Raw genomic sequence first — 16,157 nt, 5'->3', positions numbered from 1 at the left:
AGGGATTGAGGTTTGACATGGGGTCAACCATTTCATTTCATGACTGCCTCTTGTGACTGCTATTCAGCTGGGACCTGCAAGCAGCTCTGAAAGCAATGCAGAGTTCCCACTGCTCGGCTGAATGCTGTGCATTTCCTCTGGTGCTTTTCCGATTTCGGAGCACCCTCACCTGCCTTATCTATTTGATCCCCAGGAGGTACTGGTGTTACAGGTGGAAAAACAAACAGAGACTGAGAAACTCACTCCTAAGTCTCACAGGTCATCAGTCGCTGAGAAAGTACTGGAGTCTTGTCCTCTTCCCCCTTTTTCCAGGATTCTTTCTTCTACGTGACTGCCTTTTCCTGTTAAGGAAAACTGAGACTCCCTTTGGGATAATCCAAGAACTTAAAAGACCCTTGGAAAGGAAGGAGTTTTAGGAAATGGATGAATGGTTGTCCAAAGCATTCTGTCTGGAACAAACCCTTCTAGATTCGTCCATTTGCAGGGATAGTCAAAGGTGCCATATAAAAGCAGCATATGGTTATTATTAAAACCCCACATTGCAAAACCAGATGGCATCAATTCCCCAGGGCTCCTCTCAAATTGACCTTTTATCTTCTATCAGCATTTGCAGAGGCTCCCTTAGGAGGCAACACTAAAGCCCTGGTAGATGAGGACAAGGGTCAGGGGAAGTGAAGCCCCATTTCTGGGTGATAAAAGTTAGTCCAGGAATGTGGGGAAGTGATTATCCCTTCCCTGGCAGGTCCCATGTCTTATCTGTCCTCATACCTCCAGCATACAAGGCATGGCACAGGGTAGGTGCTCCAAAGAGGTGAAGGACCTGCTGCTCTTGGCATTCTGGATCGGGGTAGGGGCTAGAATTGGGTACCACATGTTAGGAATCCTATGGGTCTCTGGAGTGCTTGTTTAAAATGCAGGTTCCTGGGTTCCGCCCCCAGAGAGTCTGATTCAGTAAGTCTGCAATCTACATTTTTAATAAGCTCCTCAAGTAAGATTCTAAATAAGGTGGCCCTTAGCCCTGCCTTTGAAAATGACTGGCATGGAAGGGTCCAAAGCTGAAAGGCCCTCTTCAGTGCTCTCCACACATTGCACAGGTGCACAGTGTGCCTTAGGCCAGACCAGGTGCAGGTCCCTCCTGACTTTGCTCAGATTCTGGGTCATTCGCAAAGAGCCAGCTGGCCGGCTGGGGTCCCAGGAAGACCTCCCACTTCACCTGCTCCACGGGACAGAGGTGGGGGCTTTAAGCTAGGGCACCAGTGGGGATGGTGGTACAGGCGGGAGGTCAGAGACAGGACAGGAGTGCAGGGACCGCAGCCCAGGGCCTTATAGCAGCAGGGCCCTGAGCTGGGCAAAGCAAGGGCTGGGACGAGCCTTCCAGAAGGACAGTGGAGCTCAGCAGTGGCTCTTCAGCCCAGCATGGAGGAGGGTAATTAACCTTTAGAGGGGCAGCTTCGTTTCTGGAACAAGCAGCTGCCTCCGTCCTCTGGAGCATTTTCACATTCCCTGTTTCCTTAAGGAGCACAAGCTGGGGCATCTCCCTAGATGTGGCTCTGTTCCAAGGCCCAGAGATTCAAAAGGGAAAAAACCCACACTGGCCAAGGCGCCAGCTGCCAGGACTAGCACCTCCAAGCCCCCTGCTTACCCTCCCGCCCCTGACTGGCTATTAAGTAGGAAGTTATTTCTGGTGTCTTTCCTGATGAGGATTATTCATCAGGGACTTCTGATGAGCTGAGCTGGAGCTGGGAGGGGACGGCCAAGGGGCTGGGAGGATATTCAACACACACAAACCCCACCTGCCCTTTCCTTACAAAGGATCTCTTGCATATATATCAAAGAAGCAGATCAAAAGCCTTGTATCCACGCCCTTCCCATCCCATCCCCAGAGCAAAAACAAATCAGGCAGCACAGCTAGGGCCGGCTCCTTGTGCCCACAGCACAAGGCAGGATTTCCTCCTCCACATCTTGCCCTTTTACCCTACTCCCTGCCACAGCAAGTCCCTTAGAGTTCTGCACAGCTCATATGGCAGGTTGTAGTTTCCAAAAATGGCATCACCACTATCTCCTGTCCCAATTCTCTTACCAGGTGACTCTGGCATGCCTCCCATTGAGAGGTAGGGGCTATATTTCTTCCCCCTGAATCTGGATGGGCTTGTGATGACTGGATTTGTGATGCTGTATGACTTCTGCTATGTCATAAAAAGTCCATGCAACTTCTGCCTGGTTCTTTGGGGTTGCTCAGTCTTGGAACCCAGCCACCATGCTGCAAGGAAGCTCAAGTAGCCTCCAGAGAGACCCCATATGGAAAGGCCCATTTGGGAGGAACAGAGGCTCCCCTCACCCCATCGCAGCCCTCTGTTCCAACTGGGCCTCCAGCTGCCAGGCAGCCCCAACTTGGCAGCCATGTGAGGGTGCCATCTTGGAGGACCTCCAGCTGCCATCGAGCTGCCTCAGCTGATGCTCTGTGGGGCAGAGACGAGCCTTCTGAACCTGAGCCTTGTCCACACTGAGGACTCGTGAGCTACATAAATGGCTGTTACTGTGTTAAGTCGCTATGTTTTGAGGTCACGTGTGGCCGTTTGGTTAGGTACTGAGAACCCGACCTCTTGATCACTCTCCCTGACCCTTGGCAGCCCATTACCAAAAGGGAGCTCCAAGGCTACAGAGCCACGAGGATCCATGTAGAGATGAATGTGTGGAGTCTGCTGGGGGACAGAGTTCAGAGTTGCAGCCCACACAGGCAGGTCCTTCCTGAGGCCCCCCCTTCCGTGGTTCCTCTGAGCAGAGTGGCTGTGCTTGGCAGGCTGGCAGCCCAAGCAGGCAGTCATAGCCCATGAAGTGACACATTGAGACGAGATGGCCCCAGCTCCCAGGGCACGTGGTTCTGACTCATATACTTAGGCTCATCTCCATGGCTTCCTACCTGGGCTCATCACTTTTTCCTTCCCACTGTCTCCGCTCTCTGTAAAGGGGCAACATCCTGCAGTGTCCTCCTGAGAAGCCCTCTTCTGGCAGGCTCACCCAAGCCTGCCAGTTCAGCGTTAATGAAGACAAAAAGCTCTGCTTGGTTGTCCCAGGAACTCTGTGGTACTCCAGGACCTTTGCCAGAGTGGGAAGGAATCCGTGGCCACTTATTCCTCTGGAGTGCCCAAGCCAGTGTCGGACCATAGCAGTGCAGTGTTGCTGTCACGTGTTAACATGGTGATTCATAATGAACAAGAACGGCCCTGGCAGGAAACAAGGCCGCTGAGTGGCCTGCACCCTGAGACCAGGGGCCTGAAAGCAGGAGGCCTGCTGGGCCACAGAGGGGTGGGGCCAGTTGCCATCGAGGCATTCACAGCCTCCCATGGTTTTGGTCACAAGCCCCTCCCTCTTTTTGCCCCCCATCTTGCTCTGAGACTGCATGGAACTGTCTACCAGCATTTCTTACGTGAAAAAGATCCTATTAGATTGAGACTTCCCTGGGCCAAAGTCAACACCAATTCTGTAAGGGGTTCACGTACTCTAAAACCTCCGATCCCACCACTCACAAGCAGTCTCTTAGCCTGGCTGTCCAGGCTAAGCCCATCCATTGCTTCTTGTGGCTCTGGAAGAGGGTATCTGTCCTGAAGAAGCAGAGGTACTAAGGGTACATGCAAGCAGAGGTTCAAATGCAGATACACGTGCACAACCCCACATGTGTATACCGACCTGCGCCCATTCACACCCACTCCCTATAGCCCGAGCAAGCCCAAAAAGACAGGACGAAAGAGCTGGGGGACCTGGGAAGTGAGAGCCTGTGAGCAAAACCCTAGGGCTGAAGCACCCAGGAGAGCAGAAGATATTGGGTCTGGAAAGTTGACAAGATAAGAAATCTACTCTACCCAGAGCAGCTAGAGTTATAGGCAAAGCCCCCTTGGTCCCTTCCTGGGAGAGGCTTGGATTTCAGGGTAGATCATCAAATTCCTGTGTCTCCCTTGAGTGGCGACCAAATGGCCTTGCTCGTGGTAGCTGTCCTGTGTCCAGAAAACTCTGGGAAGCAGTCTTCTGGTGTTCTAGGTCCCATGTTGGAAGTGGAATGGCATGGCCTGGTGGCCTCTGTGGGGCTAAAGGAGGAGGTCAGATAGGAGCCTGAGGCATTGGGGCATCCGGGGAAAATGAGTGGAAAATGCGGACTGGTTTTAGACCAGAGCTTCTGAACAAGGGATCAATGAGCTTAAATCGAAATCCAAAAAAACTCACTATTCTTATGGGGACGTGTTGGTGAGGGTGTGATGTGAGATATTTATTAAATAATACACAGAATAGTGTGGACTTAGTAAGGGGCCCATGGTTTTCACCTGACTGGCAAAGGGGTCTGTGGAACAACAACAACAAAAAGGTTATGAACCCCTGGTTTAGACTTCAGACTTCGGATTGCAGGTTAGATCCAGGTTTGACCACTTAGAACTGCACCATCCATTACAGTAGCCACTGTACACATGCAGCTATACAAATTTGAATGTAATTAATTAAAGTTGAATGCATTAACAAGTCAGCTCAGATGCACTAGTCACATTTCAAGTGCTCAAAAGCCACAAGAGGCCCCTGCGCAGGTATGGAACATTTCCATTACCACAGAAAGTTCTACTGGCCAATCCTGACTTAAAAGTCTGGCACCTAAAGTTAGTTATATTGCCTCTTTGTGTCTCATTTGTCCTCATTTTAAAATGGGAATAACACTACAAATACTTCCCTAACAGGACTTGTGGGAATAAATGAAATAATAAACTTGTGAGTGTGCCAGCCCCTTCCCCGTTCCCTTTAGATATTGACAAAACTTCCTCCAGCTCAGCTCAGAGACGATTCCTATTGTTGGTTCAGCCGTCCTTCCCTGGACCATGACTGTGGAATTAAAAAACATATATGGAGTGTTAAAAAATAAAAAGGAAGCAAAAGTCCCCACGGGCCCCCCAAAATCTATAGCAAAGCTTCTAGAGCTAATAAACAAATTCAGCAAAGTGGTGGGGTACAAGATCAACATGGGAAAATAAGTGGCATTTCTATATACTAGTAATGAACAATCTGAAAAGGAAATCAAGACTAAACAATTCCATTTACAACAGCAACTAAAAGAATAAAATATCTAGGAATAAATTTAGCCAAGGTTGCAAAGGACTTATATACAGAAAACTACAAAACATTTCTTTGTCCTTAGAAATTAGTGAAGACCTAAGTAGATGGAAGGGCATTCTGCATACATGAATTGGAAGACTGAATGTTGTTAAGGTGTTATTTCTACCCAAAGTAATTTACAAATTCAATGTAATAACGATCAAAATCACAACAGCCTTCTTTGTATTATAGAAACGGAAAAGCCAATAATCAAATTGATATGGGGAAGCGGATGTGGCTCAACTGATAGAGCATCCATCTACCATATAGGAGGGTTCAAGGTTCAAACCCCAGGGCCTCCTGACCCATGTGGTGAGCTGACCCACGCGCAGTGCTGCGGTGCGCAAGGAGTGCCAGCCATGCAGGGGCGTTCCCATGTAGGGGAGCCCCATGCATAAGGAGTGTGCCCCGCAAGGAGAGCCGCCCCATGTGAAAAAAGCGCAGCCTGCCCAGGAGTGGTGCCGCACACACGGAGAGCTGATGCGGCAAGATGATGCAACAAAAAAGAGACGCAGTTTCCCAGTGCTGCCAGTTAATGCAAGAGGATGCAGAAGAACACACAGTGAATAGACACAGAGAGCAGACAACTGGGGGGATGGGGAGAGAAATTTTTTTAAAAATCGTAAAAAAAAAATTCATATGGAAGAATAAGGGGCCTGGGGTGGACAAAACCATCTTAAAAAAGAACAAAATTGGAGGACTCACTTCTTGATTTCAAATCTTATTACAAAGCTACACCCCAGGCCCCTTATTCTTTCATATGAATTTTTTTTTTTACGATTTTTTAAAAAACTTCTCTCCCCAACCCCCCCGTTGTCTGCTCTCTGTGTCTATTCACTGTGTGTTCTTCTACATCCTCTTGCATTAACTGGCAGCACTGGAAAACTGCGTCTCTTTTTTGTTGCATCATCTTGCTGCATCAGCTCTCCATGTGTGCGGCGCCACTCCTGGGCAGGCCTCCCCCATATTCCATCTGTCCTCTGCCCCTGACATCACATGCTGTCTAACAGTCCTCTCAGGCTTAACCTACCAAGATTGAACTCTGATATCCCCCATTCCTAAAACCCACCCAGTCTTCTATCCTCTCCCATCTCATATCCAAGCCATCTGGAAATTCTGGTTGGTTTTGCCTTCAAAGTAGATCCAGAGCTCCACCACTTCACCCTGGTCCAGGCCACCGTCACCTCCTCCTGGATCACCATGGGAGTCTCCTCCATCAGTCTCCCTCTGCCCTCACTCCTTCCTCCCATTCTCAACATAGCAGAGAAGCGGTGACAATGGTGCACAGGAATGGGGGTAGCAGCAGGCCGCCAGGGAGTGATGGAGGCAGGATCGCTTTTGAAGGGAAAGCACAGAACAGAGGTGAAGCATTAGGATATTTTGAAGGTTACCAGAAATGGGAATCTGGACTGAAGGAGCCAGGCCTGTGTAGAGCGCTTTAAAATACAACATCTCATTAACTCCTCGCATCCCCCCTGGGCCAGGCGAAGCTAAGTTCAAGGCTCAGTGCAATTTGCAGAAAAGAAAGCTATAGCTCCAAGAGGTTAACTCACCTGCCCAAGGTCACACAACTACCCGTCATGGGAAGCACCCTTTGGACCCTAGTTTCTCTATCGGCAAAGCCATTGGTTCTTAAAGGGAGACCTAGGGGGCTTACTGGAAGTGTGTCCTCTAGCATAGGACCAAAGCCTTTATATATGGAAATATACTTTATTTTCTTTTTATTAATTCTTCTTATTATATTTAGAGTATTATATATTTTTAAGTCATGTACACAGAACAGTTATAGTACCTCAGAATTTCGTTTTAGGAGTGTCAAGTGGGCCTTTTCAAAATACCTGTTTTAAAATGGATTTTTTTTTTTAGATTTATTTTCTTTATTTCTCTTCCCTTTCCTCTTGTCTGCTCTCTGTGTCCATTCGCTGTATGTTCTTCTGGGTCCACTTGCATTATCTGACAGCACTGGGAAACTGTGTCTCTTTTTTCATTGCGTCATCTTGCTGCGTCAGCTCTCCATGTGTGCGGTGCCACTCCTGGGCAGGCTGCGCTTTTTTCACGTGGGTCGGCTCTCCTTGAGCATGGGGCACCTCTACGCAGGGGTGTGGCACTCCTTGCATGTGGCAGTACTGCACGTGGGCCAGCTCACCACACAGGTCAGGACGCCCTGGGGATCGAACCCTGGACCCTCCATATGGTAGACGGATGCTCTATCAGTTGAGCCACGTCTGCTTCCCTAAATTGGATTTGATGGAGTTGAGAAACAACCTACCAAGCACAGCACAGAAGTGGCGTCACCCTAGCTCTCCTGAAACCACCCCACCTCCATCCCCGGTCACTGGAGGCAGGGATGGGGTGCCTGGAGCCCCGGGGAGTGGAGGGGTGGTGACTGGTGTGGGACAGAGGCAGGCAGGTGCAGGAGCCAGGACCCTCAGCGGAGACCACGTGGTCTCCATGGTCAGCCCCCCCAGCAGGGACCTGCTACCACCCTCCAGGTCACCCCAGTACAGATGACATCTGGGCATGGGAGGGGCCAGTCACGCCCAGACCAGGCCCCTGACACGGTCGCCGGCACAAGCCGGAGCAGCGTGCGTTCTCCCTGGTGGGCTGCAGCCCATCCCTGGCTTCTCTGGCACTGCCCAGCGCCGCCTGCTCCCCCGCAGGTGGTGTGGGCTAAAGGGCCATGAACTCCCTTCAAGGCCAGGCTCGCCAAACCAGTGCAAACGCAGTGTGGGCACTTAGGGTCCGGAGCGAGCGGATGCCCTGGACTGACCTCGCCGGCCCCTCCCCCAGCACCCCCAGCCAGGGGCTCTGACTTTCCCTGCTTCGAGAACAGAGCGTGGCAGCTTAAAGATGAACCGCCAGGCAGGGGAGGCCCTGGTGGCACCAGAGGGATCCCATCAGGAAAGGAAAGGTGGGGATGAGAGGGGGTCTAAGCACAGGTCAGGGGAGGGCAGAAAGCAGAACCTCTCGAACACGGGTCAAGCGGAGAAGCGAGGTCCCTGGGCGGGAGGCTGTCCCCCATGCGTCAGTCGCAGCCTCCCCAGGTCTTAAAACTTTTCTCTTCGGTGAGCCGAGAGAGCTGGACCAGATCGCGAAAGGCCTCTCCTGGGCTCCGACAGCTTGTGAGTTGGGGACTTAGTTGAGCAGGAGGGTGCAGAGAGCACAGCCCTGGTCCCTGCAGGGTCAGTCGTCGCCAGTGGCACTGGGCCTGTGTGCTGCCCTTGGCTCCTTCCTCTCTTCTCCTTCCATCCCTGCTGCACTGCTGTGGCCAGACCTCGGCATCTCCCCCTGGGTCCATGGCCTTGGCCTGCCTGGCCTCTCTGCCCCTGCCTCATCCCCACCCCAAACCCGTTCTGGCTGTGTCCAATTCTCTTCCAAAGAACAATACGAGGACGTCACCACCCGCGCTGCCGCCCCACTGCTCCTGGGATAACGCCCCGACTCCACGGTGACACGCAGGGCTCCCAAACCCCTCTGCAACCGCAGCTCTCTCACCAGATTTGAACTTTCCAGGCCCCTCTGCCCTGATGCCTTCCTCCGACATCTCCATCTAGAACAGTCATGCTCAAAACTCAGCTCAGGCTGCGCCTGCCCCGGGACGCCCTCCCCAACTGCCCTAGGCAGAGCCAAGAGGTCATGCCTGGTTCAGACTTGTAGGGGACCGACTTGTGCCACCCAAAAAACCGCATTCAAGCCCTAACCCGGGTTCTGTGGTGTGGACTCATTTGCAAACAGGACCTTTGAGGATGTCAAGGTGTGGCTGTAGCAGTTTGGTATTATTTATGAATTCTAAAAATAGATACTGGATTATGGTTTCACTCTTACTTGATTAAATTTTGACCGGTGCTTTGATTGGGCCACGTCAGTAGGACGTTGAGTTCCCGCCTCCTTGAAAAGACATAGCAAAGGACAGAGTTGGGAGTTTTGATATTGGAGGCCCTGAAAGTAAATACACAGGAGAAGAACACAAAGGAATGGAGACGGCTCCTTCCCCGGGAGGAGAGACAAGCTGTTCACCTGATAGTTTTCTGCTGCAGAGCCCAGAGCAGCTGAGCCCGGAGAGAAACGAGCCCCGGGAGAGAGATGGGACTTATCCCAGCCTACAGCTGAGACTGGAAGCAGCTGGGAACACAGAGTCTTAAGAGGAAGAGGAAGGCTGAACCCTCGCAGACGTCGGCGGTCATCTTGCCTCGACACGTGGCAAAAGACTTTGGTGAGGGAAGTAATTTATGCTTTGTGACCTGGTAACAATAAGCTTCTACCCCAAATAAATACCCTTTATAAAAGCCCACAGGTTTCCGGTACTTTGCATCAGCACCCCTTTGGCTGACTAGTACAGGGTGGGCCTTCACGCAATAGCACCGAAGCCCTTACAAGCAGGGGACACTGGTCATGAAAGGAGGCAGAAGTAGAAGCCAGAGGACGCAGAGAGAGACAGGTCGCCACGTGACAGCGGGGGAGACCGAGCCAGCACCAGCATGCTCAGAGCGCTTCAGAAAGCACGGCCTGCTGATACCGTCACACTTCCCGCCTCCAAAAACCGTGAGCCAACCGCTTCCTGTCCTTGAAGCTGACCAGCCTGAGCTACTTGTCATAGCAGCCTTGGCCGACCATGACAAGACTCTTCCTCCAGTGCTCACACGCTGGGCTAGAATTACCTTCAGAGACCGTGTGCCCCCTCCTGGGACCCTGGTCACCTCAAAACAGGCGAATGCCCCAGACACCACACGGGACCCGACCCAGGAAAGACTGGCCTTCCCGAACTCCGAGGTGGCGCTCGGCTCCACCACCAACCGGCTCTGTGGCCTCAGGTGAGTCCCCGCCCCCATCCGCGAGCCTCAGTTTCCTCTTCTGTGAAATGTGCGCACTGGCTCTGACGACGCTAAGGCCCACCGGGCGGGACTGTGTACAGGGGACGCGAGGTCCGCTGCGCGGGGAACACCCTCTCCCCGGCGGCCACCAGAGCAGCCCCGCTTCGGCTCGGACATGCACACTCACGCACAGCCCCTGCAGGGTCTCCGTGGGCCCAGGGTTAATCAGCCTGCAGCGTCTACACAGCTACCTTCCCCTTTAATAGCCAATTAGGTCTTGTTAGCGCTATTGTCATTTAGAGGACGAGTCACCAGGCACCGGCTGCCCCGTCTTGCACAGGCAGGCAGCCCGGTCCCGCTGCTGGGGAGCGCCAGCTGCAGCCTGGAAGGGCCCCCCCTGGGTGGGTGCTCTCAGGGTCGCCCGGCCCCTGGGGGAGGCCCACGGGAGCCCCGGGCTCTGCCCGCACGGGCCCACGGAGCAGGGTCCTGGGTGAGTGGCGTGAGGTGCCCCACACAGCCTCCAGCGCTGCACTTGACTGAGTCCGGGCAGAGATCTGAACGCGGCTCCAGCCGCCAGCGCGCCGGTCTCCCCGGGGCCGAGCCCCATCCGGCCAGGTCACCCTGCCTGATGAGGCCGCATCTCGCCCTGGTCACCGGTGGCCCTGGGGTCGCCTCAGCTCCAGACAGAGCCCCCAACAGCGCTGACGAGGCGGTGACGGCTCTGCCCGCGGCAGCCTCCCAGGCCTGGAGGCCGCAGGCAGGCGACCCCGCGGGCTGACCCCTCCCTCTGCTGCATAAACGATGCCTCTGAGGAGCGTGGCCTCCCGCACCCTTGGCGCTGAAAGGCTGGCATCTTGATGTGGCCAAGGAAACCTCCCTTGCTTCTCTGAGAACGGACAGTGGCTTTCCAGGGGTCTGGGGAAGCGCGGGTTTTTGGCTCAGTCCCCTGGCGAGGCACAGGAGGTCCTTTGTGGCTGGACAGACAGGCCATGCGGGCGAGAGGTGGGGGGAGGCAGGGCCTCAGAGGGAGACAGACTGGTGGGTGGGCACAGAACGGGTGCTCACACAAGCCCAGCACCTGGGGGCTTGGGTGCCACAGGTTTGTAAAGGCCCTTGGTCTATTGACGGCCCTTCTGGGGTCCCACCCACAGCTGCAGCCTCTCAGCTAGGAAGGCAGTGCAGCCGCCACTGCCAACCCCTCCCGGCTCAGGGGAGCGAGACGCCCCCTGACCGGCCCCGGGCTCCCAGCAGGCTTGAAAGGAGTGAGAAGCACAACTGGCTGCAGTTGAGGCTTGGGACTCCTCCCCCGCCTTAATTCCTTCCTAAATGCTCTGAAGGGGGAAGGAAAATAATAAAGTTCCTGTGATCAAGCCTGAGGATGATAAACTGGTAAGAAATGGAACTGCAGGAGGGAATGGGAAAGCATTACAGGAGTCTGCAGGGTTTTACGGCCTGTGTTTATCTTTTTTTTTTTAAGGGAAACAAATTAAAGGGCTTGGATTTTAATTAGTCTACTGAAAGACAAAAATTACTCAGGGTTTGTGCCAGGGGGAGCGGGTTCCAGGCAGTGCCCATCTCCCCCTCTCCCACCGGCCCGCGGGAGATCTCCAGCGGGCCTGAGGCCAGGCTGCTACCTGCCCACACCCAGAGCGAGGCTGAGGCTCCAGCTCAGGAGCTGGCACCGGATGGGAGAACGTCAGGCATGACGTGAGTTTCTGGTTTTCAAACTATGTTCCCCAGAGCAACCTCAGGAGTCCTGTTGGGGTGCCAGGAAGTAGGAGGAGAAGGGAGCCCCATCTCCAAGCCCCTAGCATCCTGCTTCAGCCAGAGCAGCCCAGCTTTCGTCGCCTGGGATTGTGAACCTGATCTCACCTCATTTTCCAGGTGCGGGCTTCTGAGGCTCAATGGAGGAAGGGCTCGCTTCAGGTCAGACTGCAAATGAATGCCAAGTCTAAGACTCAAACCCAGGTATCTTGACATTTGGCCCCGTGTTCTTGCAGAACACCACTTTGCCCCCAGTCATTTCACGGTTTCTTTTGCTGACAATGCCAAGGCTGGACCTCCCGGCCACGCCCCTCCCTCGTGCCCCAGACCTGTCCATCCAGCCATTTCTACCGGATGTCTCAGCTTAGATGTCCACGGGCACCTGCAGTCCAACACACCTACAACTCATCATCTGCCCCCTGAGGAATGCCTCAGGTGGCGACCCACCCCTCCACCCCTCCACCCATGCAGCCAGGCACCCAGGGACAGCTCCACAATTTTTACAGGAGGGACTGAAAGCCAGTCCAGCCAAAAGGGGACTCCCTTAGCAAACCTGTCTTAGAGTTTGCATGGCAAGCACTAGGCTTTTCCTTAGATGATGTGCTGAATTGGGGTGCTGAGACATAGCAGAAGACCTCCTCGTGCCTCAGCCACTGTGGTCACCAGGTGGAAAACGGGAAGTATCTTTGCCTCCTCTTTCTTTCTCAACCCTACATCCAATCAAGGACCAAATTCTTCTAAATTGATGTCCAAAATGATTTTTGACTTCATCTTCCTTTCTCCATCTGTTCTGCAAGAGAGGTTTAGGCCTCCCCACCTCTTCTATGTCAGCTCTGGAGGACAGGAACTTTGTCTTCCTTGTCGACCTCTGTATACCCAGCACTCATATCAGTACCTGGCATACTAGGTGTATTAGTCAGGGTTCTCTAGGGAAACAGAATGGAGAATGGATATCTTTCTTTTTTTTTTTTAAAGATTTATTTCTTTATTTCTCTCCCCTTACTCCCCACCCCGGTTGTCTGTTCTCTGTGTCTATTTGCTGCGTCTTTTTTGTCTACTTCTGTTGTTGTCAGCGGCACGGGAATCTGTGTTTCTTTTTGCTGCCCCATCTTGTTGTGTCATTTCTCTGTGTGGGCGGCGCCATTCTTAGGCAGGCTGCACTTTATTTCACTCTGGGCGGCTCTCCTTACGGGGCGCACTCCTTGCACGTGGGGCTCCCCTATGCGGGTGACACCCCTGCATGGCAGGGCACTCCTTGCGCGCATCAGCACTGCTCATGGGCCAGCTCCACACAGGTCAAGGAGACCCGGGGTTTGAACCGCGGACCTCCCATGTGGTAGATGGACGCCCTAACCGCTGGGCCAAGTCCGCTTCCCGGATATCTTTCAATAGTAAGAGATTTATCAGAGTCTCTCATGCAGCCGTGGGGATGCACAAGTCCAGCTTCCACAGGCAGGCTGCAACCAGGAGCTCCAATGAAAGTCCAGTGAAGATTCTTGATGAGTTCTGGGAGATATTGGCTGTCCAAAGAAGAGCTGGGAAAATCTTTCTCAATGCTGGAATCACTCCCCCTTTTAAGGGACTCAACTGATTGGGTTAAGCATCACTCACTGCTGATGGCAATCTCCCTGACTGATGTAATTATAACCAGCTATCTATGATTTACCACTGCAGTGAAGTCAATGGTGACTAAAGTCCATAAATGCCCTTGTATTACAGTTGGCCCAGTGCTTGCTTGACCAAACAACTGGCACAATTACCTGGCTGAGTTGACACAACAGCCTAACCATCACACTAGGCATATATGAAGTATGCAGTAAATATTTATTGAAAGGATGGATAGATGGATGGATGGACAGATTGCTACAACAGTCTCTTAATTGGTCTCTCTTTTTAAAGTTTTTATTCTCCTTAAATACATCCTCCATCTTACTGCTGGGATGGTTTATCTGGAATGTAAATTGCCAAGGCACCCTTCTTACTTAACGCCCATCCTTAATAGCTCCCTGTTACTCCAAAACAAAGTTCAGGCTTCTACACTACGGCACACAGGGTCCCTGGACTTGGCTCTGGAGGGCACCTCCAGTCTTATCTCCTCCACTCACAACTTGTAATCCCTGCTTTGGAGTGTCCTTCTCCTTTTAAACTCAGCTCAGGGACTGCTTCCCTCAAAAACCATCCTTTCCTCTGCCACCCATCCTAGGCTGGGCCAGTCCCTTGCCTCTGCACACCCATCATGCAAATCCCCATTCCTGCCATTGCCATACGGTTATTGTGGCACCCATCGGATGGCTCCCCCCCTGAAAACATGCACCATGCCTCACTCCTCTCTGAAGTCTCAGTGCCCAGCACATTGCCAATAGTTAGAAAGCACGTGCCCCAACGGGACGATTCTGAGAAGCTCAAGGCTTTCCCCTGATATCTTCTGATGGAGGAGCTGCTTGTATGACAGGGTGGGGTGACAAGAGTGCAGTGGTAGACACTTCCCTACCCCGCCAGGAGGCAGGGAATGAAGCCATCAGCCCTGGTACCACTGTAACGTGGCTCTGTTGCCATATTGGGCCCAGAAGCCACCTTGTCCTCCCCCTGGCTGGGCACGGGGGGGCTAGGCTGGGAGGTCACCCACAGAGGCCTCGTTCGGCCTGTCCCAAGGGCATTCCCGTCATACGAGGGCACCCCTCCTGCAGCCTTGGGCTGCCCAGCAGGCGGGGCTGGGCACAGCATTCACTAATGGGGAAAATTTCCAAACTCTAGGCTAAAGAACACTCCCCCCCCAACTCAAAGGGGACCAGTACAGCAGTTACCCTGCTATGCCCCATCAGGCCAAGGGCAGGGGTCCTGTGGGCACATGGACCCCAGTGCACAAGAGGCAGGAAATAAGCTGAATTCAGGATAAAGGGAGAGGTATCTGAACCAAACCAAGTGAGTTTTATCGTGATCAGGTCCTGCCAGAAGAAAGCCACTGGTCCCAGGATTCAAGTTCAAAGGAAAGAGCAGAGTTCTCACCTTAAAGCTGCTCTGACTCATACTGCTCCCTTTGCAAAAAATCTCTGCCCCCCTTTCTACAAAGGAGGCTACAGAGAGGGGAAAGAAAAGAGTGTTTGGAGTTGTCTCTCAGCCTGGGTTCAAACCCTCGATGTAGCACATATTATCCCTGTGCTTTTGAGAAAGTTATCTAACAAACACGCGCTTCAGCTTCCTTAGCTGCGAAGAGGGGCAGTGGTCTCTCTCTCATATGGTTACGTGTGGGTGCACGGAGATGAGTGACGAGGGGCGTCTGGGAGAGCCCAGCACAGTGTCTGTCCCCTCCCAGGTCCTCCATACCTGCTGGCTCCCTCCTTCTACCCCAAGTCCCCCCAGCCTTAGTTTCTGAGCTCTTGATGACCCCAAGCCCGTGGATGGGGCCACAGTGAGGGCGAGACTGACCCATAGGACGGCCTTGCTTACAGTGTATGACTTGGGAAGAGCAGAGGTCGTGGGAAATCCAGGAACATGCAAGAGGTCCATTTGGGGCAAGGAGCAGATTCCCCAGAACAGGGCTCCCTGGCTGCCCCCTCTTGGGGTTATTCTTGTAGCACACTCTGAAGTTTGGGCTCTTTGCTCTTAAAAGAGACAAGGAAGCCAAGGAGGGAGACTGAACACCGAGGGAGGCAATAAAAATGATGAAAGGCATCAGAAGGTTTGACCTGTGAAGAGAGGTTAAGGGAATATAATGCGTGGAACCCAGAGATCCAGGGACTAGGAGAACCTGATAACTTCTTATAAATACATGAGAAAAAGCCCATAAAAGAAGGACAAGAATTATTTCAGGCAGCTTGGGACACCATTAAAAGAAGAAATGGCCTGAAACTAAAATAAGAGAAAGTTAAATCTGGGCCTTGGGAACCTTGGCTGGTGGGGAGGGAGGGACACAAGATACCTGGCTATTGGAGCAAAGCCGTCAGAGAGCATAGGTCCCAGGGCTGCTGTCCCCGTTTGGGAGAGATGGCCCCCTTGGGGCCCATCGTGGTCGCTCAGGTGGTGTTCTCACTCTCCACACATCTCCGGGCATCTGATTCAGTACAGGCTGCCCGGCTACCTAGGCTCTACTTTGGCACTTGATCTGGAAAGAGACGGGTGCTGCCAATTCCTGCTGTGGCCGGTTGGCTCGGCTGGAGCATGAGGTCAGGAGGCCAAGGTCACAGCCTTGATCCCCGTGTGGGCTTTGCCAAGGCCTGCAGTGAGAGAATGTGGCTGGAAAGCCAAGAGCTGCCTCCACTGGTGAAAGTGTGCCTCCGAGCACAAGCCCTACAGAAAAAGACTGCTCCAAGCACGGGGCTGCAGCACCTACTGTGGGCATGGTTCTTATAAACATCTTGGCATTTCTATCCAGTCCCTTCATAGGAACCTCCTGCCTAAGGAGACGCTGGGGCTGCAGAGGGTACCTGTGCTTCTGTATTTAGGGTTTGGAGG

The 16,157-nt window shown here is 53.0% G+C and overlaps 1 protein-coding gene across 2 annotated transcripts in view; it reads right to left on the bottom strand.

The window, feature by feature from the left end:
* The window catches only part of GRIK4 (glutamate ionotropic receptor kainate type subunit 4), a 453,432-nt gene that overhangs the window by 281,713 nt on the left and 155,562 nt on the right, over window positions 1-16,157 (bottom strand). The window lies entirely within an intron of this gene.

This window comes from Dasypus novemcinctus, chromosome 27, assembly GCF_030445035.2.
Source record: "Dasypus novemcinctus isolate mDasNov1 chromosome 27, mDasNov1.1.hap2, whole genome shotgun sequence".
Taxonomy (NCBI): Eukaryota; Metazoa; Chordata; class Mammalia; order Cingulata; family Dasypodidae; genus Dasypus; species Dasypus novemcinctus.
This window is presented reverse-complemented; position numbering and strand designations above follow the sequence as displayed.